Raw genomic sequence first — 27,884 nt, 5'->3', positions numbered from 1 at the left:
GCCTGTCATCCGAGGTTGGAGGCCAGCCTGGGGCTGTCTCTACAGTGAGCTCCAAACCAGCCAAAGGTGCAATGGGAGTCCCTGTCTCAAGATAAAAATAAAGAAGGGGTTGGGCATTTAACTCAGTGGTAGAGCACTTGCCTAGCAAGCACAAGGCCCTGGGTTCTATCCTCAGCTCCAAAAATAAATAAATAAATAAATAAATAAATAAATAAATAAATAGACCCTCTGCTCCAATATACTACATATATTGTACATATATTACAGAAATATAACAAAAAATTAAAAAGGAAAAAATTAAAAAGGATACAATAGTGAGATCAAAGTTATACAAACATATTTTTCATTGATACATATGGAGCCCCTAGAAGTGAAATTACCGATGGTTATGAGCCTCCATGTGGGTGCTAGAAACAACCTGGGTCCTCTGCAAGAACAGCCAGCCAGTGTTCTCAACTGCTGAGACTTCTCTCCAGCATTCGGACCAGCTCAGTGGCAGATCTCTGTGAGCTGGAGGTCAGTCTGGTCTATAACGCGAGTTCCAGGACCTCCAGGGCTGTTACACAGAGAAACCCTGACTCAAAACAAAACACAACAAGAAAACCCAAACAAATAAATAAATAAGCAGAACATTCTAATATAATCTAATATATATATATATATATATATATATATATTAATCTTTATACACGCTTGAGGAATGATAGTTGAAAGGTAGAGAAAGACTTAAACCTTTATGTTTCTATTAGAACAAAGACCTTTAAGTCGGTAAAGTCAAACCCAGCAGTTTACAGCACGAGACAGCATGGGTCCCAAGCTGAGGGGTTTCAGGCAGGCCTGGCCTTGGTGGGACAGTCCCCAAACCGAGGAGACGTGGATGAGTGACACCAGGAACACCTGGGATCAACCCTTTAGTGTGCTTTTTGCTGGCTGTGCCTTCAGAAATCTCTGGCCGTTGCCTGACTTTTCATGACACACACACACACACACACACACACACACACACACACACACACATTCAGTTCCCAAACCCACATGGTAGCACGACTCACAGTTTAAGAAGCTAGACCCAGTGCTGGAGAGATGGCTCAGAGGTTAAGAGCATTGGCTGCTCTTCCAGAGGACCCAGGTTCCATTCCCATCACCTACACATCAATCAACAACCTTCTGTAACTCTAGTCACAGGGGATCCCACACCCTCTGAAAGCACCAGACACACTGGTGGTGCACGGACAGACATACAGACAAAACACTCACACATACAATGAATAAATAAAAACAAACTTTAAAAAACAAATAAGATTAGGCCAGGCGTAGTGGCACCTGCCTGATCCCAGCCCTTGGGAGGCAATGGCAGGTGAATCTCAAGTTCAAGGCCATCCTGGTCTACAGAGCGAGTTCCAAGCCACAGATTACGCACCCTTGAATTTGACCCTTGTCTCACAATGATATTTGGAGTTGGGGATCCGTATAGGGAGAACCAGGATGGATGCTCCTTTCACAACGACAAACAAAAACCTCAAAGTGGTCAGTTAAAGCTGTGTTCCAGTGAGTTTCCCCGGTAGCCAAAGCAGCTTGGCGCCCACCCGTCTGTAGTCATCACTAAGAAGCTGGACCATGCTTTTCCCAGAGCAGCACTTGGACACTGTCCTGCAAGCTCAGATTTGGAGTTTGGGTACTGAAATATCTTTTGGCTACTCTGAATCTTGCTCCTGTGGCACCTCCAGCTGGCTTAGCAGTGACCAAGGTGGAGCCCAGACAACAGCTGAAAATACAGTATTAATACCCTGTGTCTTTAGCATCCAGAGACCTGCCAGGAGCTGGGATTCCTCCTGACCAGGTGTCACCAGGGGGCAGAGGGACATGCAAATGGGTGTGTGGGACTTGGGATGTGGCTATCTAGGGGCCTTCAGAGACAAAGGCCATCTAAAATTCTCTCTCTCTCTCTCTTATTTATTTATTTATTTATTTGGTTTATTTTTTTAATTTATTATTATTATTTTTTGAGACAGGGTTTCTCTGTGTAGCTTTGGAGCCTGTCCTGGAACTCTCTTTGTAGACCACGCTGGCCTCGAACTCACAGATATCTGCCTGGCTCTGTCTCCTGGGTGCTGGGATTAAAGGCATGTGCCACCACTGCCTGACTCTGTGTGCGTGCGTGCGTGCGTATATGGAGACCAGAAGTCCACATCTGGTGTGTTCCTCATTCACTAAGACTGGCTGTCCAGACAGCCCGGGCCTCTCAAGCTTCCATCTCCCCAGCTCTGGGGTGCAGACCCTCCCTCACCCATCCCTTTTCCATGGGTGCTCCTGATTGAACTCAGCTTACCTTTTTTTTTTTTTGTTCTTTCTTTTGAGACAGGGTCTCACTACTATGTAGACCAAGCTGGCCTCGAACTCTCAGAGATCTGTCTGCTTTTGCCTCCCCCTCCCCAGTGCTGGGATTAGAGGTGTGTGCAGTACCGCTGGGTAGTGTTGGCAGCAGGCAGGAGGCAGAGGCAGGTGGATCTCTGAGTTTGAGGCCAGCTTGGTCTACAGAGACAGTTCCAGAATGGCTCAGAGCTACACAAAGAAATCCTGTCTTGGGAAGAAAAAAAAATGTCAACAAACATGTCCTGCCTATTTTTATTATTTTATTTTGATTTTTGTTTTGTTTTGTTTTTCAAGACAGGGTTTCTCTGTGTGGTTTTGGTGCCTTTCCTGGATCTGGCTGGCCTTGAACTCACAGAGATCCACCTGGCTCTGCCTCCCGAGTGCTGGGAGTCACCACTGCCCCGCTATTTTTATTATTTAAAATTGTATGTTTGTGTGTGGGTGCTCAGGGAGGTTAGAGTCTTGTGATGCTGGAGTTCCGGCAGGGTGTGAACAGCCCAACTGGTGGGTGAAACCAAACCCAGGTCCTCTACAGGAGCAGTGTGCTTCCCAGACAGGGTCTCCTATTGTAGCCCTGGATGGCCTAGAAACCAGGATGTAGTCCAGGTTGGCTTCCAACTCTTCCGGGTCCTCCCGTCTCCCCGGGTCTTAAACTGCAGCGCGACTATCACACCCAATTTGCAAATCACTTGTTGGAGCCCCCTGATGTCATGTGTCGCCCGAACCCAGTGAAACGTGGTAGCTTGCTTGCCCTTGAGTCCAAAGCGCAGCCCTCTGATGACCTGGAGGAGAATCCAAACTTGGCGAAAGGCCTCTGTGTCTCTTCAGGCCACAGTCTAAAAAAAGCAGCCGCCCACCCCGCACTCCCCCTCCCCCCCAACTAATGAACTATATCTAATGGCCTCTCTTTCGGGAGTCCTTTGAGGAGGAGGCGGTGCTTGGTTTTGACCTCATTATCCACGCATTTCCCCCCCACCCCCACTGGGGCAGGTACATTCCTTGCATTCCTGCCTGCAGGAGCTGCTCGGAGGTCGTTAACCCCGGGCGAGCCTGAGAAAACGCGGCCGACTGCCTCGGGGAGTCCTCGGGGAGCAGGCACGAGATAACGAGAGGTGACGGGGTCAGCCTGGAAGCCCCTTTGGTCTTTTCAGCTTGCTTCCAACGCGGACAAAAGGTTCTGTCCAGGGGTGCCAGTACCACTCGGCTCCATTTGATGCCTTGGCCCTGGGAGGGGGCTGGGAGGAGGCTTGGTCGTGTCTGGATATTGTTTTAGGGGAGCCAATGCCTTCCTCTCGGGACCCCCGGGACCCCTGAGGGAATGCTAAGTGGAAGGCCCTTACTGGGGCAAAGAGACCACCCAGGTCCTGGGAGGAGGATGTGGAGGGTCCGGGGGGAAGCAGCCGCCGAGCAGAGTTCACCATTTAGACAGTCAGACTAAGGGCCAGGCTGGGAGGCCACCGGGGAACCCGGCTGGATTTTGCCGCCAAAGTGAGAAAGGGGGTGTGGCTGGGAAGAGGCCTGGGCACTGGGAGGGCCTACCTCCTCCAGCTGGCCTCTAATCAAGACCTTTGTGCCTGTCCACCCCTGGAAGGGTGCCCTGGGGTGCTGGGGGCATCCCTGGGGGGACGGGGAGAGGATGTCTGCCTCCCGGAGTACCTCTATTCCTATGCTTTCTCCAACTTTCCTCAGCCACTGTGCCTTTATCAGAACAGAATTCTCCACTGAAAGTCCGTGGAGAGGAGCCGCCTTGCCTGGAATTACGTAGGTGGAGGCAGGGGCATGGAGAGTTGAAAAACAGCTGGACTACACTGGGGGAACTGGGGAGTTTTGTCCCCCCAACAACAAAGCAAAGCAAAACAAAACAAACACACACACACACACACAAAAAAAAAAAAAAAAAACACACAAAAAGTTTGAAAGTCAAGCTGGGGTAGAGGGGGACTCGAGCCTTTAATCCCAGCATTCAGGAGGCAGAGGCAGGTGGATCTCTCAAGGCCAGCCAATTTGAAAGTCTAGAATTCTACATCTGTCCACACTCCTGCCCCTGTCCTGCCCGGCCAACGATAGTCATGTTTAGTGCCCTGTTCCCATAGGACCAAACATGTTTCCTTCCCTTCCTTCTTTACCTTCAGTAACTTGCGGAGTTGGTATAACACAAATCTTTTTTTTCCCTGGTTTTTCGAGACGGTTTCTCTGTAGAGTTTTGGTGCCTGTCCTCTGTAGACCAGGCTGGGCTGGAACTCACAGAGATCCGCCTGGCTCTGCCTCCCAAGAGTGTGAGTGCTGGGACTAAAGGTGTGCGCCACCACTGCCCAGCTAACACAAATCTTAAAAGGTCTTATTAAGTGAAAACCCAGAGTCAAATATTGGGGTGAAAACTGAAAGGCCAGAGGGATAAAACAAGCCACGGCCAACTGGACCTCACCAACTCCTCAGCCGATCCTGTTTCCACAAAGAATCCTCAGACTGAAAGCCCCTGAGTCCTCACCCCTGAGGGTCTCAGTTGAACTGTTGCTAAAAGCCTCTATCTAGTTCCCGGTCCTCAGCCTTATATACCTTTCTGCTTCCTGACATCACTTCCTGGGATTAAAGACGTGTGTTCTTCCCAAGCAAAGGCATGAGATCTCAAGTCCTGGGATTAAAAGTGTGGGCCACCGATGCCTGGCTCTGTTCCCAGTGTGGCCTTGAACTCACAGAGATCCAGATGGATCTCTGCCTCCCGAGTGGTAGGATTAAGGGTGTGTGCCACCACTGTCTGGTCTCTGTGTCTAAACTAGTGGCTGTTCTGTTCTCTGACCCCAGATAAGTTTATTAGGGTGCACAATGTATCAACTACAAGTTGGTTCTCTCCTCCTACCATGTAGGTTCCAGGGATTGGACTCCAGTCATCTGGCTTGTTGACATTCATATTCACCGGGTGAGCCATCTTGCCAGCTCCCATGTCCTTATTTATTGATTTATTTTTGTTTTTTGAGACAGGCTTTCTCTGTGTAGCCCAGGCAGTCCTGGAACTTGCTCTGTAGACCCGTCTGGCCTCGAACTCACAGAGATCTGCCTGCCTCTGTCCCCTGAGTGCTGGGATTAAAGACGTGAGCCACCACTGCCTAGCTATTTATTTTATTTTTAATGCAGGGTCTCACTGTTAATATTGTAAAATGGCAGGGAGGGGCCTTGGGAGGTTTGAACCAAGGTGCCCCGGGGCGGGTGAGCGCTGTGGATGCTGCTGCAGTGGAAAGTTACAAGGCAGCCGCAGACCCGAAGGAAGTCTACAGGACAAGTTTGGTTTGGGGGAGGGTAGAGAGAATGGAGAGAAGGAGAAAGGAGAGAGGGAGAAAGGAGAGAGAGAGAGAGAAACAGGTGAGGGCTACCCATGGCGAGAGGGGGGAGGAGTTTTTTCCTCTTAAGGGGGCTTTAACATAAGATGACATCAGGACATCAGGATGCTGGGCAGGTAAAAATACTAACACTCACTCTGTCTCAGCCTGGCTTTGAACCCATGACATTGCTCCTGTCTCAGCCGGGGATTGAACTAAAGATAGCACAGAATATGCCAGACAATATTCAATATTCCATTTCTCTCTCTCTCTCTCTCTCTCTCTCTCTCTCTCTCTCTCTCTCTCTCTCTCTCTGTGTGTGTTTGTGTGTGTGTGTGTGTGTGTGTGTGTGTGTGTGTCCGTCCGTCCGTCCGTCCGTCCGTCCGTGTGTCCCTGTCTGGCCTGGGAACTCCCTCTATAGACCAGGCTGGCCTCTGCCTCTCAAGTGCTGGAATTGAAGGTGTGTGCTACCCCGTCTGGCTGGTGGTGGAGTCTTTAATATAGGTAAGTCTAGAGGCTGACAAGGGGACTCAGCAGATAAAGGTGTTTGCTTGCAATCCTGGGTTCAAGACCCAGGACCCACATGGTGGAAGGAGACACCCAGATTCTGTAAAGTTGTCTTCTGACCCCCACACACAGACCATGGCATGTGCACTCTCACGTGAATAATGTCCACTAGAGAAACAAAAAGTAGCTAAAAGAGAAAAGTCTAGTGGGATGAAGTAATGGGGAACCCTTGAAGGGATATTGGGGACCCCCCCTCCTTTTCTGCTTCTTGGTTTTTATGAGACAAACAGACTTCCAATTACTCCTGACCTGATGTTTTCTATCACTATAGGCAACAGAGTCCACACCATTAGTGAAAATGAACCTTTTTATTGAGCTGATTTTCTTGGGTGTTTTCTCACAGTCATGGGAAGATGACTATCACATTTAGTAGTAATCAGAATAAGAATGCCAAGTTGTTTTTTTTTTTCAACGTGGGGGAGGGAGTGCCTGTCAGGAGGATCTGATTGTGTCAAGGAGAATCTGCCTGGGAAGGGATTGTTGTTTAGAAAGCATGGGTTCAGGACCTCCTGGCTCATACTCAGAACCCTTGCACTCTGGAGGCAGAGGCAGGAGGATCCTCACAGGCCCGAGGCCAGCCGGGACTGCATAGCCTGTGCTGGGGAATGGAGGAAGGGGGGGGAGGGGGAGGGGGGGAAGCTTGTTGCCAGAACTGTCAAATAACCCCAAAGCTTTCTTTTTATGCATACGGGTGCTTTTGCCAGCATGTATGTATGGGCACCACATGTGTGCCTGGTGCCCGTGGAGGCCAGAAGAAGGCCTCAGATAGATCCCCTGGGACTGGAGTTATAGATGGTTTTGAGCCACCATATTGGTTATGGAACCGATCCTGGGTCCTCTGCAAGAATAGCAAGTGCTCTTAAAGGCGACCGTCTCTCCAGCTCCATTTCTTTTTTCTTTTTTCTTTTTTTTGTTTTGTTTTTCAAGACAGACTTTCTCTGTGTAGCCTTGGCTGTCCTGGAACTCACTCTGTAGACCAGGCTGGCCTCGAACTCACAGAGATCTGCCTGCCTCTGCCTCCCGAGTGCTGGGATTAAAGGTGTGCACCACCACCACCCCCGCCGCTATTTTTTATTTTTTTAAATAGGCTCTCACTATGTAGTTCTTGTTGGCCTTGAACTCACAGAGATCCACCGCCTCTGCTTCTTCGATACTGGAATAAAGGCCTGCGCCACTAACTGCATCCAGCATCTTCAAAGTTTTAACAGCATCAGGCTGGACAGCCAGACTGGTCCATCTTCACAAGGAAGACGTCCTTGTCTGTCTTCTAAGCCAGTACCCCACACCCTTTTCCATGCCCCATTAGTTTATGATTCTGCCCTCAGTTATTGCATCTGTAAGAGGTGGCTTAACACATCAGAGTCACCTGAGGGTCCGATTCTGCTACCTGGGAGGAGCCTGAGAGACTGACCTTTTAGCCAGTTGCCAGTGGGATCCAAAATGCCGAGCAACAGGCAGTTGTGATGTTTCACTTTCTAGAGAACGCACTTATAAAGCAAAACAAAACCCAGGGTCTCCTCTAGCCTACACTGGTTTTAAACTCACGAGGCTTCCTGAGCCCCTGACCTCTTCTTCCCAATTGAGGGGATTTCTGTCAAAAGCTCCCATCCCCAGTTGAGAGGGTTGTTTTTTGTTGTTGTTGTTGTTTGTTTGTTTTGTTTTTAAAGATGGGCGGAAACTGAGGATTATTTATTTATGTGTAGAGGTAAATGATTCAGCAAAGGGAAACCCGTGCAGGAGTGGTGGTATTGAGGGTGGATGAACCAGGGGCAGGGAGTGCTGGCCTGGGAGTGTTCGCCTGAGATAGGAGCCCAGGTGCTTTATCCCAGACCGCAGTGCAGAAAAGCAGAATTGGGACAAATTGACACATCCCGTGATCATCAACTGCTACTCTCCTAAGATGTTTGCCAGACCGCCTCTCTGCCTCTCACTGTGCCCTCTGTGAGGAAGATAAGCCCCAGACAAGGGATTTGGGAGAGGTACACCCTCGGTGAGAAGCAGGATGAACTAGAGGAAGGCCTTCTGCACTGCCAGGGAGAGCTCTAAGCATCGATGAGGGCGTGGGAGGAAGGAAATGGAGAAATTCAGAATAGGAGCGTGGGGATTGTTAAAGGGGTGGGTGGGTAATAATTAACTGGAAAATCCACTTAGGCAGAGTCTCCTGTAGCCCAGGCTAGCCTCAAATTGGCTATATAGCCAAGGATGGCTTAGAACTAACTCTCCGTTTTGTTCTGTTTTTGAGGCAAGCACCTTAAAACACACGTGACAGAGATCCATCTGCCTCTACCCCCAGGGTACCAGGACTGAAGTTCTGCACCACCACACCCAGTGATCTGGAATTTCTAAGGATTTGTTTTTATTATTTTTAAATTATGTGTACATATATCTGGGTATGTGCACATGAGCGCAGGTGCCCGCAGAAGTCAGAGGCACCTGATTCCCTTAGAAGCTAGAGTTACAGGTGACTGTGAACTCCAGACATGGGTGCTGGGAGCTCGAGTCTTCTGCTAGCGTGGGGAGTGCTCTTAACTGCTGAGCCATCTCTCCAGCCTCGAGGCTCCTCCTCTTAGTGTGAGGGTTTGCAGGAGTCCTCACCACACCTGCTTTATGTAGTTGCCGGGATCGAACCCAGGGTTTGAAGTGTGCTAGGCCAGTACTCTACTGATTGAACTAGTCCCTCACTCTGGCGTGAGTGTGAGTGTGTGTGTGTGTGTGTGTGTGTGTGTGTAAGAGGTGAGACAGGATGTTGTATAGCCAGTGCTGGCCTTGAACCCCTGATGTTCCTGTCTATATCACCCTAGTGCAGCAATTACAGGTATTCAGCACCACATCTGGCTGGATTGTATTTGTTTATTTTTTAATTTATTATTATTATTATTATTATTATTATCATTATTATTATTACTACTATTTTCCTTTCAGATTTTCACACTATAGCCCAGCCTGGCCTGGGACTCAGTTGGCCGAGTCTGCCAGAAATTCACAGTGATCCTGCTGCCTCAATCCCCTAAGTGCTGGGCGACAGGCATGAGCCACCACACCTAGCAAGTTAACTGAAATGTCTCCTGATGTCCCAAAACTGTAAACTGACAAACGGCTTAAGAAAGCGCACTAAGAGAATAGTTTAAACCCAAAATGCACAGGTCCTTCGGGGAGATGGATTCTAGGAGTTAAATGTCCCATCGAACATTTTGTTTTCTCCTTTTTTATTACATTGTGTGTGTGTGTGTATGTATGCACGTGTGAGCACATGTGCCCATGTGTAGGTCGGAAAACAACTTGTGAGAGTCAGTTCTCTCTTTCTGCCATGTGGGTCTTTAGGCTTAGCGTTCAGGCCCCAAGGTGAGCATCTAAGGTTGTGTTTGTTTTTGTTTTCCTTCATGTGTTGGGGGTTGAACCTGTGAGCTTCCTGCATGCTAGGCAGATGTTTTACCATTGAGCTACACCCCACCAGCCCAAGTACCCCTCTCTCTCCCTCTATTTTTTTTTTTTTTTTTTTTTTAATAATGGTCTCCTGTAGCCCAGGCTAACCTTGAACTTGCTATGTCGTCAAGGATGGCCTTGAACTTCTGATCATCCTGCCTCCACTCCCAAATGCTGCTGGGATTGTCAGGGGTGCACTCCTAGGCCCAGTTTGTGGGGACCTGAGAACGTAGGGCTTTGTGTATCCCAGGAGAACATTCCACCAGCTGAGTTATCCTCCAGCCCCAAACCTTGTCCCTTGACGCGGGGTCTGGAAATATAGGACCCGCCCACTTGGACTGAGTTGAATACAGCACAGGGAGGCGACAGCCAATGAGCTTTCAGAAGGAAGGGTCACAGCGGAAGAGAACCAAAGAAGTGGACCCATGCAGCCACAGCCATGCTCGCCCTGACCTCCCGGAAGCTCGGCACACCCCTGAATTCTCCTCCTCCCAGTCTCCTTCGCGTGAAGGAAGTGGTGGTCCACAGAGCTGTAAATGGGGGCCGTACAGAGAGATGGATGGCCAGAGATCCTGCCCTGAGTTTCCCAGTCCTGGAGTGAGCCGTTCATACATGCGCCTGAGATTTCAGACCCACGGCTCTGTCTCCTGATGATGCTTTCTGCCTCTCAATTATCTCCAGCCTGGACAGGAGGGGGGCGGTGGAGCTCGGGGGAGACTGTCTCTTGTCACTGGGAAGATAACTCCCAGACTGTAGCTTCAAAAATATAAATTATAAAGTGCTCTCCGGTACAAATTATTCCCCTGGGAGCTTGTTGAGCGTGTGATCCACTTATCTGCAGGGCTGATCGCTAGTTAAACCCTGCCCAAGTAGCTGAAAGCCTGTTTGTTTTATGACAGACAGGACAAAGGAGCCTAGCTAAGGTTCAGGGATAGCCCTCCCCGTAAGCCAAGGTAGAAAACCTTGGCTTGGGAATGCCTAAGCAGGTGTAGGCTGGATGTGGACACTCTCTTATGCCTTGTACCGAAAGTGTGTGTGTGTGTGTGTGTGTGTGTGTGTTCATGTTATGGTGTATCTCTGTGTGTGTGTGTGTGTGTGTGTGTGTGTGTGTGTGTGTGTGTGTGTGTGTTCATGTTATGGTATACCTGTGCAGTCCTCCAGCTTGAAAGGTGGAGGCCGGATCAGGAATTCAAGGCCATTCTGGGATACAAGATATTCTGTCTTAAAAAAACAAAAGGAAACAAAAAACCAAACAAGAATGAGACGCCATGGGCACAGGCCTTTGATCCCAACACTCTGGAGACAGAAGCAGGTGGATCTTTGTGATTTTGAGGCCAGCTAGTTTCTAGCTAGCCAGGGCTACATAGTGTGTCCCTGTTGAAAAAAAAAAAAAAGAGGGGAGCAGGGCGGGGGTGGTGGTGAGGAAATGTTGCTGGAGAGATGGTCTGAGATGGAGGGCACTTGCTGCTCTGGCAGAGAGCCTGGGTTTGATTCCCAGCACCCACATGGCAACATGGCAGCTCACAACCTCCTGTCACTTTGAGTTCCAGGGGATCTGAGGCCCCTCCTCTGACCTCTGTGGGCACCAGGCACTCATGTGGTACACAGTATACATGCAGGCAAAACAATCATACACAGACATAAGTATATATATATTTTAAAGAAACCCAAAGAGGAGTAATAAGTGGTATGGGGCCCCAGAGGGCCAGGTGCTGACCCCTGACACCACATGACTTTAAAACAGGCTGAGGACCCGAGAGGCCATGGCAGACAGAACTCCACTACTTGCTTCTGCAAAGAAATCGCCCTTGTCTCTTTCTGTTCCCCTTTGCAGTGGATTCCAAGCACTGCAATGTCCCCGATTTCTCGGAACCCTCACATCACCCCTGAGGTAGGTGGAGAAGTTTATTATCAAGGCTTTGCAGCTGAAGACTGAGGCTCTCATTCATGTGACTGGCCTGGGTCACAGGGCTAATAAGAAGTTGAGCTCTCTCCTCCCCAAAGTGTCCGGGAGGCATTCCTCAGCTGCCAGCTGCTCTAGAACTCCCTGGACTTCCAGAGAAGTCAGGTGAGGGGACCTGCTGTCGTCCCTGCCCATCATGCTCTGAATCCCAGCTGCAGGAACAGAGGCCACTTGTTATTTATCGGTCTTTGCTTCTGATTTCTCAGCTATAACATGAGGCAGAAAATAATCACTCCGTGGAAAGTGAGATGTACGCACACACGGGGCCCTGGGGATGGGGCTCATGGGCTGGAGAGCGTGCTGAGCCTCCTGGGCACGGTGTCTGAGGTGGTGCCAGACACAAGTGGAGGTTCTCTTTCCTCTAAGTCCCACTGCAAAACAGAAAGAACCGTTTATGGCACGGTCTACCCTCCCCTCTCCCTGCTGACGCCGTCTCCGTCCTTACAGCTTTAAAATGAATTAATTTAATTAGTCACTTTCTCGGGTTTTTTGTTGATGTTGTTGTTGTTTTGTAGTCTTGGCTGCCTTGTAACAATCCTCGTGTGTGTGTGTCTGTGGTGTGTTGTGTTTATTTCAGACGGTCTCACTGTGTAGACCAAGATTGAAGGCATACATCGCAACACCTGGTTGTTGTTGTTGTAGTTTAATTTTATTTTCATTTTCGGTGTGTGAGTGTTTTGCCTGCAGCGTATGCATATGTACCATGTGAGTGCCTGTCCGAGGAGGCCAGAATGCCTCAGATCCCCTGGCACTGTAGTTACAGATGATTGTGAGCCGCCATGTGGGTGCTGGGGATTGAACCTGAGTTTTCTGGAAGAACAGCCAATACTCTTAACTGCTGAGCCATCGCTCCAGTCCCGGTTGCTATTGTTTTTGAGATGGGTTCTCTGTAGCTCAGGTTAACCTTGAGCTCCCTATGAAGCTTGAGGCGGAGGGTGACCTTGGATTTTTTTTTTTTTTTTTTTTTTTTTTTTTTGGTTTTTCGAGACAAGATTTCTCTGTGCAATTTTACACCGTTCCTGGAACTCACTTTGGAGACCAGGCTGGCCTCGAACTCACAGAGATCCGCCTGGCTCTGCCTCCTGAGTGCTGGGACTAAAGGCGTGTGCCACCACCGCCCGGCTGACCTTGGATTTTTTAAAAATGTTTTATTTGTTTTCATTTTTGTGGATTTGTACGCCTGCGCAGTGTCCATGGAGTCCAGAAGAAGGCGCTGTAGTCTGTGGACTTGGAGTTTCAGGTGGTGCTAAACTGTGTGCCCGATGTGGGTGCTGAGAACTGAACCAGATCTTCTGCAGATGCAGCAAAAGCATTCAGGGCTCTCAACCTCTGAACCATCTCTCCAGACCTAAGCTTGGAATTTTCATCCTCCTGCCTCTGTGCCTCCAGAGCTTGGAGTACAGGGATGTGCCAGCATACTCTATGCGGGCATGGAACCTGGAGCTTTGAGCATTCTAGGCAAGTACTCTACCAACTGAGGCACATCCCCAGGCTCACCTGTCTGTCTGTCTGTCTGTCTGTCTTTTTTGCTACCTTTTCCCCCACCCCAGTCCTCAGAGCCTTGAGTAGGCTTAGAAGACAATCTACCACAGACCTATAACCCAAGCCCCAGTGTTTAACTTTTCAAAGTACTTCCTTAACTGGTCACCTCAGGAGAGTCTAACGACCTTTCCTGTAAGGTAAATGGAACCCAGCCAAGGATGGTGGCACACACCTGTTATCCCAACACTCAAGAGTCCAAAGCAGGAGACTCCTCAACTGGAGGTTAACCTGGGATACATGCTGAGGCCTGAGCTTGGTTCTTTCCTGACTGCCCTGAGGCAGGAGACACTGTCTTAGCAACCAGACTCGTGTAGCCCAAAGATAACCCGGAACTCTTGAGGTTCCTGTCTTCTGCTCTCAAGGGCAAGAGATTATAGGCGCTCACAACCACGCCCAGGCTTATCCTTTGCTTTCAGTTCTGTGTTCCTGGAAATCCTGGCTGAGCAGTGTGGCTTTCCTTTTCTACCTCTGGGGAGGGGGGTGCTAGGAATGCTAAGACCCAAGTGAGAGTCTGCAAGCTCAGGATTGCCCTGGGGAATGAACAGCGGAGTGTGGGGGGTTAGGGATGGAATTGAGGGTAAGAGCACTTGCCTACCATATCCAGGAATTGGGGCAGGGGCTGTTGGGAGGGAAGAACCCAAGCAATACGGAGTAACTCAGGGACCCTGGTTCTCAGCCCACTCGGCCTTCTACGCAAGCTGAAGACCTCGGTTGGACGTTCAGCCAGCCGCTAGCTCACTCCAGCCCAGGCTCCATCCCCAGTCACAACTTGAAACGGGGCCTGGGGGCTGGAATGGCAGAGTAGAAGAGGGCAGATTCTATCAGCCGGCCAAGACCAGCTAGATGCTGACTCCTACAAGCAGGGGAGGGTTCAAAGGTCAAAGGGTGCTGTTCTCTAGAGATTCCCGAATCTACTCAGTCCCTGAATATCTCAGAACACCTTGACCGAGCCAGGGTGCGACTCAGTTTCCTCACATTTATAACAGGAAAACAGATTAGATAATGTTTCTCTGCTGCCCTCCTGATAACTCCAAAGGGATTTGCCTGAGGTGGCCAGTGACGTTTCCCTTCCCGCCTCCCACAAGCAGGCTCTCTCTGGGTAGCTCTGGTTGGCATAGAACTTAAAATCTCTCTGGCCTTAGCCTCCATGATTCTGGAATTGTAGACCCATGTTACCATACCTGGCACTTATAGGAAATTTTATTTATCATTGTTTATATACATATCATATATATATATAATTTTTATTTTATGTTCATTGGTGTTTTGCCTGCATGAATGTCTGTGTGAGGGTATCAGAAGCCCTGAAACTGGACAGGTGTGAGCTGCCATGTGGGTGCTGGGAATTGCACCTAGGTCCTCTGGAAGAGCAGCCAGTGCTCTTAACCACTGAGCCATCTTTGGTTTTCCAAGACAGGGTTTCTCTGTGTAGCTTTGGAGCCTGTCCTGGACTAGCTCTGTAGACCAGGCTGGCCTCGAACTCAGAGATCCTTCTGCCTCTTCCTCCTGAGTGCTGGGATTAAAGGTGTGTGCCACCATTGTCTAGCTTGGAAATTTTATTAAAATTTTATTATAGTCAGATGGTGATGGTGCACGCCTTTAATCCTATCACTTGGGAGGCAGAGGCAGATGGATCTCTGTGAGTTTGAGGCCAGCCTGGTCTACAAAGCAAGTTCCAGGACAGACAGCCATAGTGGTTACACAGAGAAACCCTGTCTTGAAAAGTAAAAAAAAAAAAAAAAAAAAACCAACCAAACAAAAAACTTTGTTATAGACAAGGCATAGTGGTGCACACCTTCAATCCTAGCATTCCAGCACTCCAGAATCTGTGAGTTCGAGGCCAGCCTGGTCTGCAGAGCAAGTTCCAGGCCAGCCAGGGCTACACAGTACGTTGCACGCTTTCATGAAAGAAAGAGTACAGAAATCTAATTAGTGGAGTCGGGGACGTCATAGCTCCGGTGTCGGCGTGCTTTCCTGCCACGTAGGAAGCCCCACATGCCTGTCATCACACCTCTTAGGACCTAGTCAGCACGGAGGGAAGCGTCTGAGTGAGTGAGTGAGTGAATGAATGAATGAATGAATGAATGAATGAATACAGGGGAGGGCTCCTTCTAGAACCACATATTGGTGCAGTAATGTTGACCTGGGCTCCCAAGGAGCTCGTCTGTCTTGCTGTCTGTGGGCCACATCTTTCTCTCTGCATCAAGCGAGCAGTTATTTACCTGTCCCCTTGGAAGCCACGGCGTTTGGAAGGAAGGAGGCTAGTTTCCTGGCAAAATGTGACCCAGAGGACCATCTTTCTCCCACCTCCCAAGCCCCACCAAAAGAGAGGAGGGGAGAGAGAGAGAGAGAGAGAGAGAGAGAGAGAGAGAGAGAGAGAGAGAGCCACACTGGCTATCAGGGATGCTTCCTGTTTTCCTTTCCTGAAGTATTCTGGATGGATAAGCCTCTGGGGCTTGGGGACAGGCAGGATGGCTTTTAACCCTCTGCTAGCTCCCACATTTGAGCTGCCAGCCTTGGATGTCCCCGGTGGATTTTATGAGCAGCTGGGGATTGAACCCAGGGCTTTCTGAACACTTGGCAAGCACTCTGTGGACTGAACTCTATCCCACCCTAGCTTTTTTAACCTCTCGAGGGGCCATTCATTCATTCACCAGTCAATGATGCCTTCTGCCCAGTATCCACTCTCTGTGAAGATCTGGGGATACAGAGGTGGTCATGATGGGGTCCCCAATCTCATTAAGCGTAATGACCCCCAAGTGCTGTCGAGAGGAAGCACCACACACTGGGTGCTAACGGCAAGCACATGGGTGTGATTTCTTCACCTCAGACCAGAAACTTGCCAGGATAGTGGTAGTTAAGCTTCCCACAGGCACCGAACTGGTGGGTGTAAGGATGGGTTGGAGCCCAGGAGGCTGGCAACTGGCACCCGAGTGCCCCTTGGAGACCTGCCTTCCTGTCTGCGGCCTGTGAGTGACTCACCTCCAGCAGTTCTTACGAAAGTAATTTATCTCTGGGCGTGGCTAGGTGGCCTCAGATGGGCAGCTTTTGTTTATGCCTTATTACGGAACCTGGCCATTCTAGAGCAGAGGTGAGGGCGCCCAGCTCAGAGGCCCCGAAGACCGAAACAGGGCTGCAGCTACCAAGGGGTCCCATCTGGCTGTCCTCGGTGGACGCTGTTAGCCTCTGACTCTGCCATTTCCAGAACAGACAGTTCCCCAGATCTGCTTTGGTTTTGTTTGACTGGGTAGGAATCAGGTAACTCAGTCCGGTTTTGATCTCACAGGAGAGATGACCATGAACTTGTGGGGTCCACACGACACCACTTCTGCAGGGCTGGGGTCACAGGTACACACCACAGTCCTGGGTTTTGTGGCCTTGGGGAGCCAACCATGGGCGGCTTCCTGAATGCTAAGCAAGCATTCTACAAACGGAGTCCCATCAGCAGCCCGGATTTGTTTGGTTTTGCATTTTTTCCCCCAAAGCCTCTGGCGGAGGGAGGCTCTGACTGGTTGGTGAACACATCTCTCTAATCACACAGCTAGACTCTGCCAGGGTTTCACTGCAGGTCTGACTAACTCCAAAACATGTGCACTTGAGTTGTACCGTTTCCTCTGATACTGAAGTCGGCCGAGGGAAGAGGAATTCCCTTGCCGCCCAGGCCCAGGACAAACGAGATGTCGGCTAAGGGCACCGAGGAATCAATTGCAATCCATTGATTGGAGAGAGCCGGCATGAGGAACCTTTTTTTGATTTACTTTTATTTTCTGCTTATGAATATTTTGCCTGCATATATGTGTGCCACGTGTGCGCCTGTTCCCCTCAGAGGTCAGAAAAAGGCATTAGATCCTCTGGAACTCTAGGATCAGAAGGTTGTGAGCCACCGCCATGTGGGTGCTGGGAACTGAACCTAAGCCGGCTACAGAAGCAGCAAGTGCTTTTAAAGGTTGAGCCAGGCAGGAAGGGGTCCTAGGTGATTATGGAATTCTGTCTCTTTAAGAGCCAGCCTATAGGCTCTTCAGAGAATTCCAGGGTCGGGGAACTGGACTGGCTGTGAGGAGCAACAGAAGGCCTCTTCATTTTCAGCTGGCCTCGGTGGCTCCGCTCCCCACCCCCTTATTTATTTCCTGCAATGCGGTTCCCGGGCTCCACTGCTGTGTCAATACTGATAAAAGCAATCGTCCTACAAACAGGTGCAGCTGGGAACTGCCCCTTGGACAGCTGCCAGGGAAATGTGATGGCTCAGCTGGGGTGACCTGCCCCTGCCCAGCCCCCTCTTGGGTTTCAGTCAAGGCAAGTGTCCTTGGGCAGTTCCTGTGGTCTAAAGGTCCAGCTTGGCATCTCAGTTGGCATCATGGACTCACTGGGGTGTGTGCCGATGGAAAGGGGCGGGTGTGCACAGGGAAGAGCGAGCAAGGACTCCAGAGAGTTATCTATTTTCTCTCTCAGTTTCTTCCAACAAATTCAGAGAGACCGCCTCCTCTCCAAGTGTTTGACAATATTTCCCAAGAACACCACCAGCAGATATTTCTAGGTAGGAAACGTTTTTAATGGGGGTATGATCATGATCAGAATATATTCTACACATGTATGAAAATGTCATAATGAAACTTACTATTATGTATAATTAATATATGCTACTAAAACAAAAAAAACTCTTCAAGCCGGGTGGTGGTGGCACACGCCCTTAATCCCTTTACTCCTTGGGAGGCAGAGGCAGGTGGATCCCTGTGAGTTCCAGGCCAGCCTGGGCAACAAAGAGAGTTCCAGGACAGCCAGGGCTACACAGAGAAACTCTGTCTCGAAAACAAACAAACGAAAAAGCTCTTCAAGAAAAAAAATAAAACATTTTGAATAGTAAAAACAAACAAATCAGTATTAGGCCGGGCGTACTGGCACAGGCCTTTAATTCCAGCACTTGGTAGGCAGAAGTAGGTGGATTTCTTTGAGTTCAAGGCCAACCTGGTCTACATAGCAAGTTTCAGGCCAACAAGGACTAAAATTGCCTCCAAAAAAAAAAAATGTGATTTCCCCCCCAAGCCACTGGTTTCCAAATCCACACACACTGCCAATGACCTGACCCAAAAGGCATTTCCCGAGTACCCACCAGGGCCTCTCTACAGGATCACCTAAATAAACATTTTTGAGCCATCCTCCGTTATCCACAATGCATTGGGATGCTATCACCAGACTCTGGTTTGAGAGATTATATTTCATCACCCCTCCCCCATTTGTGTTTTGTCCCCCAAGCATCACTTCCCGTGGTCTCCAGGGTACCAGCCTCTCCGGAAATACCCTGGTTGGGCGGGTAGCCACTGCTCCCAGAGGACAGGCCATGACAAGGCTGGGGGAGCTGAGCCGCGGGGCGGGCCTGGCTGAGGACAGGGGCGGGTGCCCCGGCTGTCGCATGTCGCCCGAGTTGCTCGTGGGAGGGAGGAGGTTGCTATGCAAATGGTGCGGCCCACAGGGGTGGGGAGAGGGGGGGGCGGCCCTTACCCAGGGGCCCTCTGGTTGCCAAAACAGGCCATTCCCCCAGAACAGTCGCCTGGAAACGGGCGGGCGCTGTCATAGCAGCCTGAGCGTAACGGTGAGCCGGCCTGCTGCCAAGCAAGTGCTGGGTCAAGATGTGCAGAATTCAGCATCTCTCTCTCCTCTCTCTCTCTCCCTTCCCACCAGTCTGCACCTCGGGGAAGGGCGTGGCGGCTCAGCCTCCACCAGAGAGGAGGGGGCAATAATTGGATTGGATCGCTCCAGAAACCCATCAGCTGCTCTTCTCTGGGGACAGGGGGTTGTGCGGGAGGCTGCAGACGGTCTTTGTGATAGGTCTCAGCCCCTCTCGCTCTGCAGACCTGCCCTGACCTGGTGTGGCTGGGCCTGGTCGGCCTTCCCTGGTCTGGGACGCAGCGCAAGCTCCCTATAGGCCAGAAGAAGCAGGCGTCCATCATGTAATCAGCAGAATGGAATTCGGCTCTGATGGACAATGTGGGTGATGGGTGGGGAGAGCTGACCGGTTGGAGGGGCTGGGAAGACAGGGATGGCCTGCGGTCACCAATCAATGCTTATGTACTTCATTCTTCCAAAACCTTGTCTGTCTGTCTGTCTGTCTGTCTGTCTGTCTTTAAAATTATGTGTGACCGTCTGGGTGTGTGGGTGTGTGTATACACAGGTACACATGTGAATGCAGGCTTGTCAGAGCCCAGAGGGGTCAGGTCCTCGGACTTGAGCTGGGATCCCATGCAAGAGCCGTATGCTTTACAACTGCTGAGCCGACTCTTCAGCTGCTGCGGTTTGGGGGTTTGGGGTTATGTTGTTTTGTCTTGTATTTTGAGACAGGGTCTTTCTCTGCAGCCCTGACTGGCCTAGAACTCACTGTGTAGACCAGGCCGATTTCAAACTCAGAGATCCACCTGCCACTGCCTCCCAAGTGCTGGGATTATCACCATCACCGTACCTGGCTAAGATTTATTATTTTTTTTGTTCCTCTGTGTGGACATCAGATCCCCCGAAGCTGCAGTTAAAAGCCATTGTGAGCCACCTCGGGTGGGTGCTAGGAACCAAGCGCTGATGCTCTACAACAGCAGTAAGTACTCTTCACTGCTGGACCGACTGTCTCTCCAGCCCCAGGATACACCCTCAACTCCCTCCCACAGCTCCGTAGGACCCAGGGCAGGTGTGATGGTTCAGGCCTCTAATTCCAGCAGAAGGAGTTAGGAGAATCAAGAGTTCAAGGTTATCCTAAACTACAGGTGAGTTAAGGTCAGCCTGGCCTGTGTGAGACTCTGTTGCAATAATATAATGAAGCCATCCCATATCTGTAGGAGAGTAAGCTAAGCCATAGTTCGGGTGACATTTGTCATGTCTCATGAGATCAGCATCCTTTGATCAGCTTTCCTGTATGTGTCATAAATCCCACTTCCCCAAAGTAAAGGACAGAAATTGACTTTCCCAGTCATCTTTGCAACCAAGGTGTAGGCATGAGACCTAGATTCCACTAGTCAGAGGCACGAGTGTGAGGTTTTGATCTGGGAAAGGGCAAGTGAGCAGATATGCATTCTGGGGAAAGAACTTCAGGAGCCTGGGCCTCCAGAGCAGCAGGAAGGCTGTCAGGATGCTCAGCAGTCCAGCTGCATCACAGCATGGGCAGGAGAGGTGAGGCAGCCTGCAGATCAGCATGCAGACCAGGCTGGCCTTGAACTCAGAGATATGCCAGCTTCTGCCTCCTGAGGGCTGGGGAGCAAAGGTGTGCAGCACCACTCCCAGCCAAGATTTAAGAGTGTGTGTGTTTGCGCACACACGAGTGCAGGTGCCCTCAAAGACGAGAAGAGGCATCAGATCCCCTGGAGCTGCAGTTACCGGCAGTTGTGATCTGCCCCACCTGGGTGCTGGGAACTGAATGTGGTGCCTCTACAAGAGCTCTTCCCGTCGAGACATTTCTCCAGCTCCAAGAGTTTGTGTGTTTCTTTTCCTTCCTTCCTCCCTCCCTCCCTCCTTCCTCTCTTTTCCTTGATGTGAGGATCTGAACTCGGCTCCTCACCCTGGCACAGCGGGCTCGTCACCAGTCGAATCCTCTCCTTCCTAAGCTACCTCTTTCTTTTTCTCAATGTTGAGGACTAATAATATCAAATATTAGAGCTAAATGCTATGCACACGAGTAATCACAGCACCCAGGTAGCTGAGGCAGGGAGATCAGTAGTTCAAAGACAGCTTTGAATACATAGGAGCCCAGTCTGGGCTACACGAGCCCCTGTTATAAAAATGGGGGGGCGTGAGGGGGGAGACCTCAGCAAGATAGGTGCAGAATTTCTGTGTATGATGAGGTCAGCTGGGGACTTGGAAGCCAGCTCTAAAAACTGGACTACAACCTGACCACTGAGCAGTACTCTAGCCCCAGCAAGTTCTAACCCCGCCCCCACCCCACCCCACCCCCACCCACTTGTCTTCTGAATCCAGTGCTGGCCACCAGCCTCTCAGGCATGCACTGGGCTCATCATGCCTTGTGACATTGTCCTGACTGTTACTCAACAACCCCATTTTACCTTGAGCAAGGAGGACACATGTACCCTGACTCATCTATTGTTCCGCCCTCTCCCAGCTCTGGCCTCCATGGCACTGACTGTCCCTTGGCTGGCATGTGCTAGAGCCTTGTTCTACAGCTCCTTCTCACAGGGCATGTCTGTCATCCGCTGCCCAGCAGAGCTGAGGATGACAGTTCATGTAACCTTTGCAAGCTGGATTTCTCACAGCCCTCCAGAGAAGCAGGGTTTTACTTATGGATGAGAATCAATTTTTCGGTTGTTGCTGTTGGTTTTAAAGATTTATTTATATTTATTTGTTTGTTTGTTTGTTTGTTTATTTTTTGGTTTTTCGAGACAGGGTTTCTCTGTGTAGCTTTGCACCTTTCCTGGATCTCACTCTGTAGACCAGGCTGGCCTCGAACCCACAGAGATCCGCCTAGCTCTGCCTCCCAAGTGCTGGGATTAAAGGTGTGCGCCACCACCGCCCGGTGAGATTTATTTTTAATTGCACGTATATACGTGTGTCTGTGCGTGTGGGTGTGCACATGTGAGTTCAGGCGCCCATGGAGTCCAGAAGAGGGCGTTAGACCTCCTGAGCTGGAGTTAAAGGTGGTCGTGCACCCCGATGTGGGTGCTGGGGACTGAATTCAGGTCCTCTGCAGAAACAGTAAGAGCTCCTAACCAAAAGTTGTTTCTCAAGCATGGAAATCCTGTTCTTCATTTTCATGTTGACTTTCTCCAATGAGATGCTAAGCTTCCCTAGGGAGAGTCCTTTGTCTCTTCCCCTGGCTGGTGGTGTGCCTGACATCAGGTCAGAGCTGTGAAAAGGTGCATTCCTCTGGCCCTTTATAATGCATTAATCCAATAACAAGGAGATTCAGGATGTGTGGGTAAGTGGCATAAAACCTCTGGTGTCTACATGTACAAGAAGAGGGCTTTATTTGGGCCAGCAAAATCTGCTTTAAAGAAAAAGCCCATCTGCTGGGCGGTGGTGGCCCACGCCTTTAATCCCGGTACTTGAGAGGCAGAGCCAGGCGGATCTCTGTGAGTTCGAGGCCAGCCTGGTCTACAGAGTGAGTTCCAGGAAAGGCTCAAAGCTACACAGAGAAACTCTGTCTTGAAACCCCGCCCCCCCCAAAAAGAAAAAGCCCATCTATTTATTTGAGGCAAGGTTTCATGGATCACAGGCTGGCTTCCAAAGACTGCCTGTCTCAGGATGATCCTGAACTCGAAACTCTCCTGTCTCCGCTTTTACTCTCCGAGCCCTCTTGTAGGCTTTTTGTTGTTTTGTTTTTATACTTTTTTTTTGGTTTTTCAAGACAGAGTTTCCCTGTGTAGCTTTGTGCCTTTCCTGGAACTCACTTGGTAGCCCAGGCTGGCCTCGAACTGACAGACATCCACCTGGCTCTGCCTCCCGAGTGCTGGGATTAAAGGCGTGCGCCACCACTGCCCAGCTTTGTTTTGTTTTGTTGAGAGAGTTTTTACTCTCTTATCCTAGGCTAACTTGGGATATCCCAGGCTGGCCTCAGACTCGTGGAAGTCTTCCCACTTCAGCTTTCCAAGTGCTGGGATTACAGATGTGCGCCATCATATCAGGTTTAAAAATATTTAAAAACAACAACGACCAAACAAACAAAAAAAACCCAGAACTCACGAGCCCCACTATGGACATCCCTTTGTTCCATGGTGGGTAACTCTAGTATTGAAATGCAGTTGACCAAACCAAGGAGACGGAATGGACTTCTCCCTAGGTGGAGCAGAACCTAGTGGACCCAGCAGGGTGTGGTGGAGCACCTCTCTGAAGCCAGCAACAGGGCGGTAGAAGCTGTAGTGTCCCAAGTTCAAGGTTATCCTCCACTACATAGGGATCACTTTGGGCTATGTAAGACCCCGTTACAAATAGACAAAATAATAATAATAATGATGATGATAATAATAATAATAACAACAAGGACTTTGGACCTGGTAGGGACCCTGCCTCTGCACCGCTAAAGTGGCTTGGGACACATCACTCAGTGTCTCTGAGCCCTGGTTTCTCCCCAGTAACCCAGGTGATCAGCTTGTGCAGAAGCCTTCACGGAAGGGCGGGGCAGCGAGCCTGCCAGCATCGGCATCTGTTTAGGTCTACACCTCTTTATCTATGACTCCAAGTGCCTAGGAGGACTGAAGACAAAATATATTTAGCACAGAGATGCGAACTGAGCTGACAAAGGACCTGCACCAGCTGCCTTTATTCCCTCACGTGAATGTCCAAAGAGGTCTCTTCAGTGTTTGATTCGAGTGTGCCGTTCCAGACCCTGTGGGGCTGTAATGAAACAGTCTATGGTCTGACACTGATGCTTTTCCGAAGTCCAAAAGAATAAACAACAAGCCAGGCGTGGTGGTAGTAGCTGTCATCCCAGTACTTGGGAAGTGGAGGCAGGTGAAGTGGGGTGTGGGGTTAGGGGTGGGGGAGTGTCCAAGGACAGCCTTGAACACATATTGAGTTGGAGGAGGCCAGCCTGAGCTACGTGAGTAGCTCGAGAGATGGTTCAATGGTTAAGAGCACATACTGCTGTTTGAAGAGGACCTGAGTTCAATTCCTAGCACACCCATTGAGTGGCTCACAAAATCTGTAACTCCGGTGCCTGAGGATCTGGTGTGCCCTATTCTGACTTCCCATGCACCCTACATACACCGCGGCCTACTTACATACGTGTAGGCAGAACACTCATACAAATAAAAAAAATATATGTATTAAAAAAACAAATGAAAGAGACTCCTAAGTATGAAACATCCCCCTCCCTAAAAAGCACTGAAGAAGAATGTGGCCCCTCCCACACACATTTGCTGACACAGGCTGACTTTGTAGCCCTCACTGGCCTGGAACTCATCATGTAGCCCAGGCTGGCCTCAAAAGTCTCAGTGAACTTTCTGCCTTAGTCTGCTTAGAGGTAGGATTACAGACATGCGCCATGGCTTCCAGCGGCTGGTCCCCACACCGTTCAAATGGCCCCTAAGGACGTACAGTCCATTTTTCACCTCCTTTCAGTCAGAGTCTACCACCTCCCTGCTGGCCGGCCGGGCCTCCCCCAGGCCTGTCCCCTGGACTTGCCTCTCTGTTCCTCTCCATTCCTCACCCTGTTGAACTTAAATGCCCCTGTTCACCTGTGCTGTGGCCAGGCAGCTAGATTTTGGTGATGTCTCCTCTCCTGAACCGCCCTGGCAGTAGGGGACCCAGCCAGCAGTTACCTGCCTGTGGGATTGAGTTAATGAAAGAAGTGTAGAACCTCTCTGTGCGCCAAATACTGTCTGCAGACAGTCTGAGCAAACACCTGGCACACCGCTGCAACCGTGCTGAAGCCCCGGGTTCTCCTCCCTAGAATTTTCCCAGCAGACCGAATCCTAAAATAAACGCTCTTATTTGTGAGCCGGCAACCATCTCCAGGGAAAGAACAGGAGTCCTGCGTGCAGGCTGGAAGCCACTGTCAGGGGCCGTCAAGACCGTGTGTCATTTCCCTCTGGTCCAGGGCTGTCACAGGACTTGGGGTCAAGTTACAGCTCTTCCCCCGGCAGCCAGATGATCCTGGGGGCAGCCCCTTGTGACTTGCAGCCTCCGATTTCCTCATCCCGGAGCAGAGATCATGAATGCTGTGTGGCAGGGTTGTGGAGAAGATTTGGTGAGAAAAAGGGAGGAGTCTGAGAAGTGACGAGTGTTAGGCGCAGGCCGGGGGTTTTTGTCATCTCCACCACGCAGTGTGGCAGTGCGCGTCAACTTCCCGAGGGCGAGGCGTGGTATCTTCTGTTTTCTTTCATTTCCCCTAAGCCTGTCCCTCCCTCCCTGTTTCCCGAAGGCAGGGAGTAGTCCAAAACATGGCTAAGCAACCTGCCCAGGGATCCGGGAGGTAGAAGTTGCTTAGTCAATGGCAGCTAGCATGCCAGCATGTGCCAGCCGGCCTGAGCGAGGCAGGGAGGGCCCTGACCAGGACTCAGAGCTTGGGCCTTGGTACCAAGCCCTGTCTCTGCCCTTTGCCGGGTTAACAGTGTGACCTTGAGTGAGGTTGGTGCTAATGGACTCCTGTCCTCATCTGTCCCACGCTGTGACGGTCATCGGACAGACCTAATTTACCAGGAGGTCACCGTGCCGATGAAGGGGTTGGGTGGATGTAGGTAACTGGCCAGGTGCAGATCAAGCCTGCTGACAGCATGGGTGGTTATTATTTGACTGTTATGATCTAAGTGTCTTCAAGAAGGATCATGAGGAAATCAGCAGGCCTGGAGTGAGAGGCAGGGTGTCTGGTCCTTATGAAAAATGGTCAAGTCTTCGAAGATAGTTAGATGCTCAGACCAGCCCCAGGGCCAGCAGAAGTAACATAGGTGTCTGTTTGAACATTGTTGGCCTTGGGTGTTGACTATGTTTTCAGGCTAGACACTGTTGAGTAAGAGGTGTGTGGCCTTCACCTGAGACTGCTGATGTCTCAGGTGAAGGATGCCCCAGGCCCCAGACAGCTCACATTTTTTTTTTTCTCTTCTGCTACTAGGGATTAAAGCTGGGGTCATGTGCCTGCTAAGCAAGCATTCTACCACTGAGCTGTGAGCTGTATCCCTCTCTCTCTCTCTCTCTGTCTCTCCAGACAGGGTTTCTCTATGTAGTTTTGGTATCTGTCCTGGATCTCACTCTGTACACCAGGTTGGCCTTGAACTCACAGAGATCCACCTGGCTCTGCCTCCCAAGTGCTGGGATTAAAGGTGTGCCCCACCGCTGTCCAGCCTCTGTACCTGTCTTTACTGCTCACAGTTTCCAGACAGGCTTTGAGCTTTCTTATCCTCCTGCCTCCTAAGTAAGTGGATTTATAGGACCATACCACCAGGTCCCACATTTGATTTTTACAATTTTAATTTTACTTATGCTTATTTTTTAGTGTTTTGTATGCATAGGGCATAGGTGTTTTGCCTGCATTTGAGTGTATGTGCACTGTATGTGTGCAGTGACCTCTGAGGCCAGAAGAGGGCATCAGATCCCTTGGAATTGGAGTGACAGTTCCGAGTTGTATATGGGTGCTGTGTAAGCAATATCAAATGAGTCTTTTTCTTTCTTCTTTCTTTCATTTTTTGAGACTCTTATGCAAAACTTTTAATCCCTTCATCCAGTGAAGCCTTTGTTTACAAAAAGACCTCTGCTCTATCAAGGAATTTTGATGTGTGGAGCTGTGACTCCCTTCTTCTTCCTTTGTTTCCTGTGCACCTTTTTTTTTTTTTTACAGACTAGCCAGTCAGAGAAAACTGTGAGGTCAGACCCCAGCCGACACGGGAAAGACAAGGTCACCACCTGAGTTAGAATCAAAACCAAAGGTACCTCCTGTTTCTCTGTGTTCAATCTTCATTGTGCACCCACTTGGTCAAGAGTAAAGCTTGAAGCTGGGCATGATGGCTTGTGCTTTCAGCCCAGCACTTGGGAGGCAGAGGCAGGCGGATCTCGGAGTTCAACACCAGCCTGGTCTACAGAGCGAGTTTCTGGACAGCCAGGGCTATATGGAGAAACCCTGTCTTGAAAAATAAATAAAAAACAAACAACCAAAAGTTATGTTCCTAGTAAAACCTTTGTTTACACTAAGGCCTCCTGCTTTGTGATAACTCTTTCCCTTTCCTCCATTGTGAGCCGATTCTTTTCTGACTAGCCTATGGGATAAGAATGTGATATCCGACCATAGCCAACAGGATAAGACTTTGATAAAGGACCACAGCCAATGGGAGATGACTTTGATAAAGGATGGCAGCCAATGGGAAAAACACAGGCACCACTAATGTATGAAAGAGCAGCCAGTGCTGTGAATTGATGCTCCATCACTCCAGCCCTTTACCTGTCTGTCTGTCTCTGTGTGTATCAGAGAGGGCATGGGGAAGGCAGAGGACAACTTGCTTAATTCAGTTTTCTCCATCATGAGGCTCCTGGGAATCAAACCCACACCGTCAGGCTTGGCAGCAAGCACTTCCGCCCTCTGTGCTACCCTGCTGGCACCCCCCCTCCCCATCCCTTTTAAAAGACAAGGTCTTTCCATGTAACTTTCATGCAACTGGAACTAGTTATGTGGACCAGCCTGGCCTTGAACTCACAGAGATCCGACTGCCTCTGCCTCCCTTGTGCTGGAATTAGAAATGTGTACCATCTCACCCACCCCATCCCATATTTTAAAGTTTAACCACAATTTTTCTCTGGGTGGTATTGACAGATACCATGACACTCTGAGAGTTGGGAAATAGTTTATCCTGGGACATTTGAGTGTCTCTGTCCAGCCAGTCAAGTGTCCTCAGAAAGACAAACTTGGAAAGAAAGAAAGAAAGAAAGAAAGAAAGAAAGAAAGAAAGAAAGAAAGAAAGAAAGAAAGGAAGGAAGGAAGGAAGGAAGGAAGGAAGGAAGGAAGGAAGAAAAGAAGGAAGAAAAGAAAAGAAAAAAAAGACCAACTTTGATACTGTATCTGAAAACTGAAATCTTGTGTGACATGTGCATGTATCACATGGATGTGGCCACACATGTGTGTAGGTACACATGTATGCAGATGTGCGTGGGAGCCAGAAATGGATGTCCAGAATCATCATTAGTCAATCTACCACTTTATCCACAGAGGCAGGCTCTCTCAATCAAACCCAGAGCTTGCAGAAGCAGCTAATCTTGCTGACCAGCCTGCTGTGGGATTCAGACAGGCCGAC

The 27,884-nt window shown here is 49.8% G+C and overlaps 1 long non-coding RNA gene across 1 annotated transcript; it reads left to right on the top strand.

The window, feature by feature from the left end:
• The first annotated feature begins 7,324 nt into the window (after positions 1-7,324).
• On the top strand, positions 7,325-26,658 carry LOC119086797. The gene is made up of 3 exons (XR_005090153.1): positions 7,325-8,244; positions 11,422-11,568; positions 26,441-26,658. It is a non-coding gene; the product is annotated as an uncharacterized LOC119086797 (long non-coding RNA).
• Positions 26,659-27,884: the final 1,226 nt, after the last annotated feature.

The sequence above is a fragment of the Peromyscus leucopus genome, chromosome 16_21 (genome assembly GCF_004664715.2).
Source record: "Peromyscus leucopus breed LL Stock chromosome 16_21, UCI_PerLeu_2.1, whole genome shotgun sequence".
NCBI lineage: Eukaryota > Metazoa > Chordata > Mammalia > Rodentia > Cricetidae > Peromyscus > Peromyscus leucopus.
The sequence above is the reverse complement of the archived record's forward strand: the minus strand, read 5'-3'. Positions and strand labels throughout refer to the sequence as shown.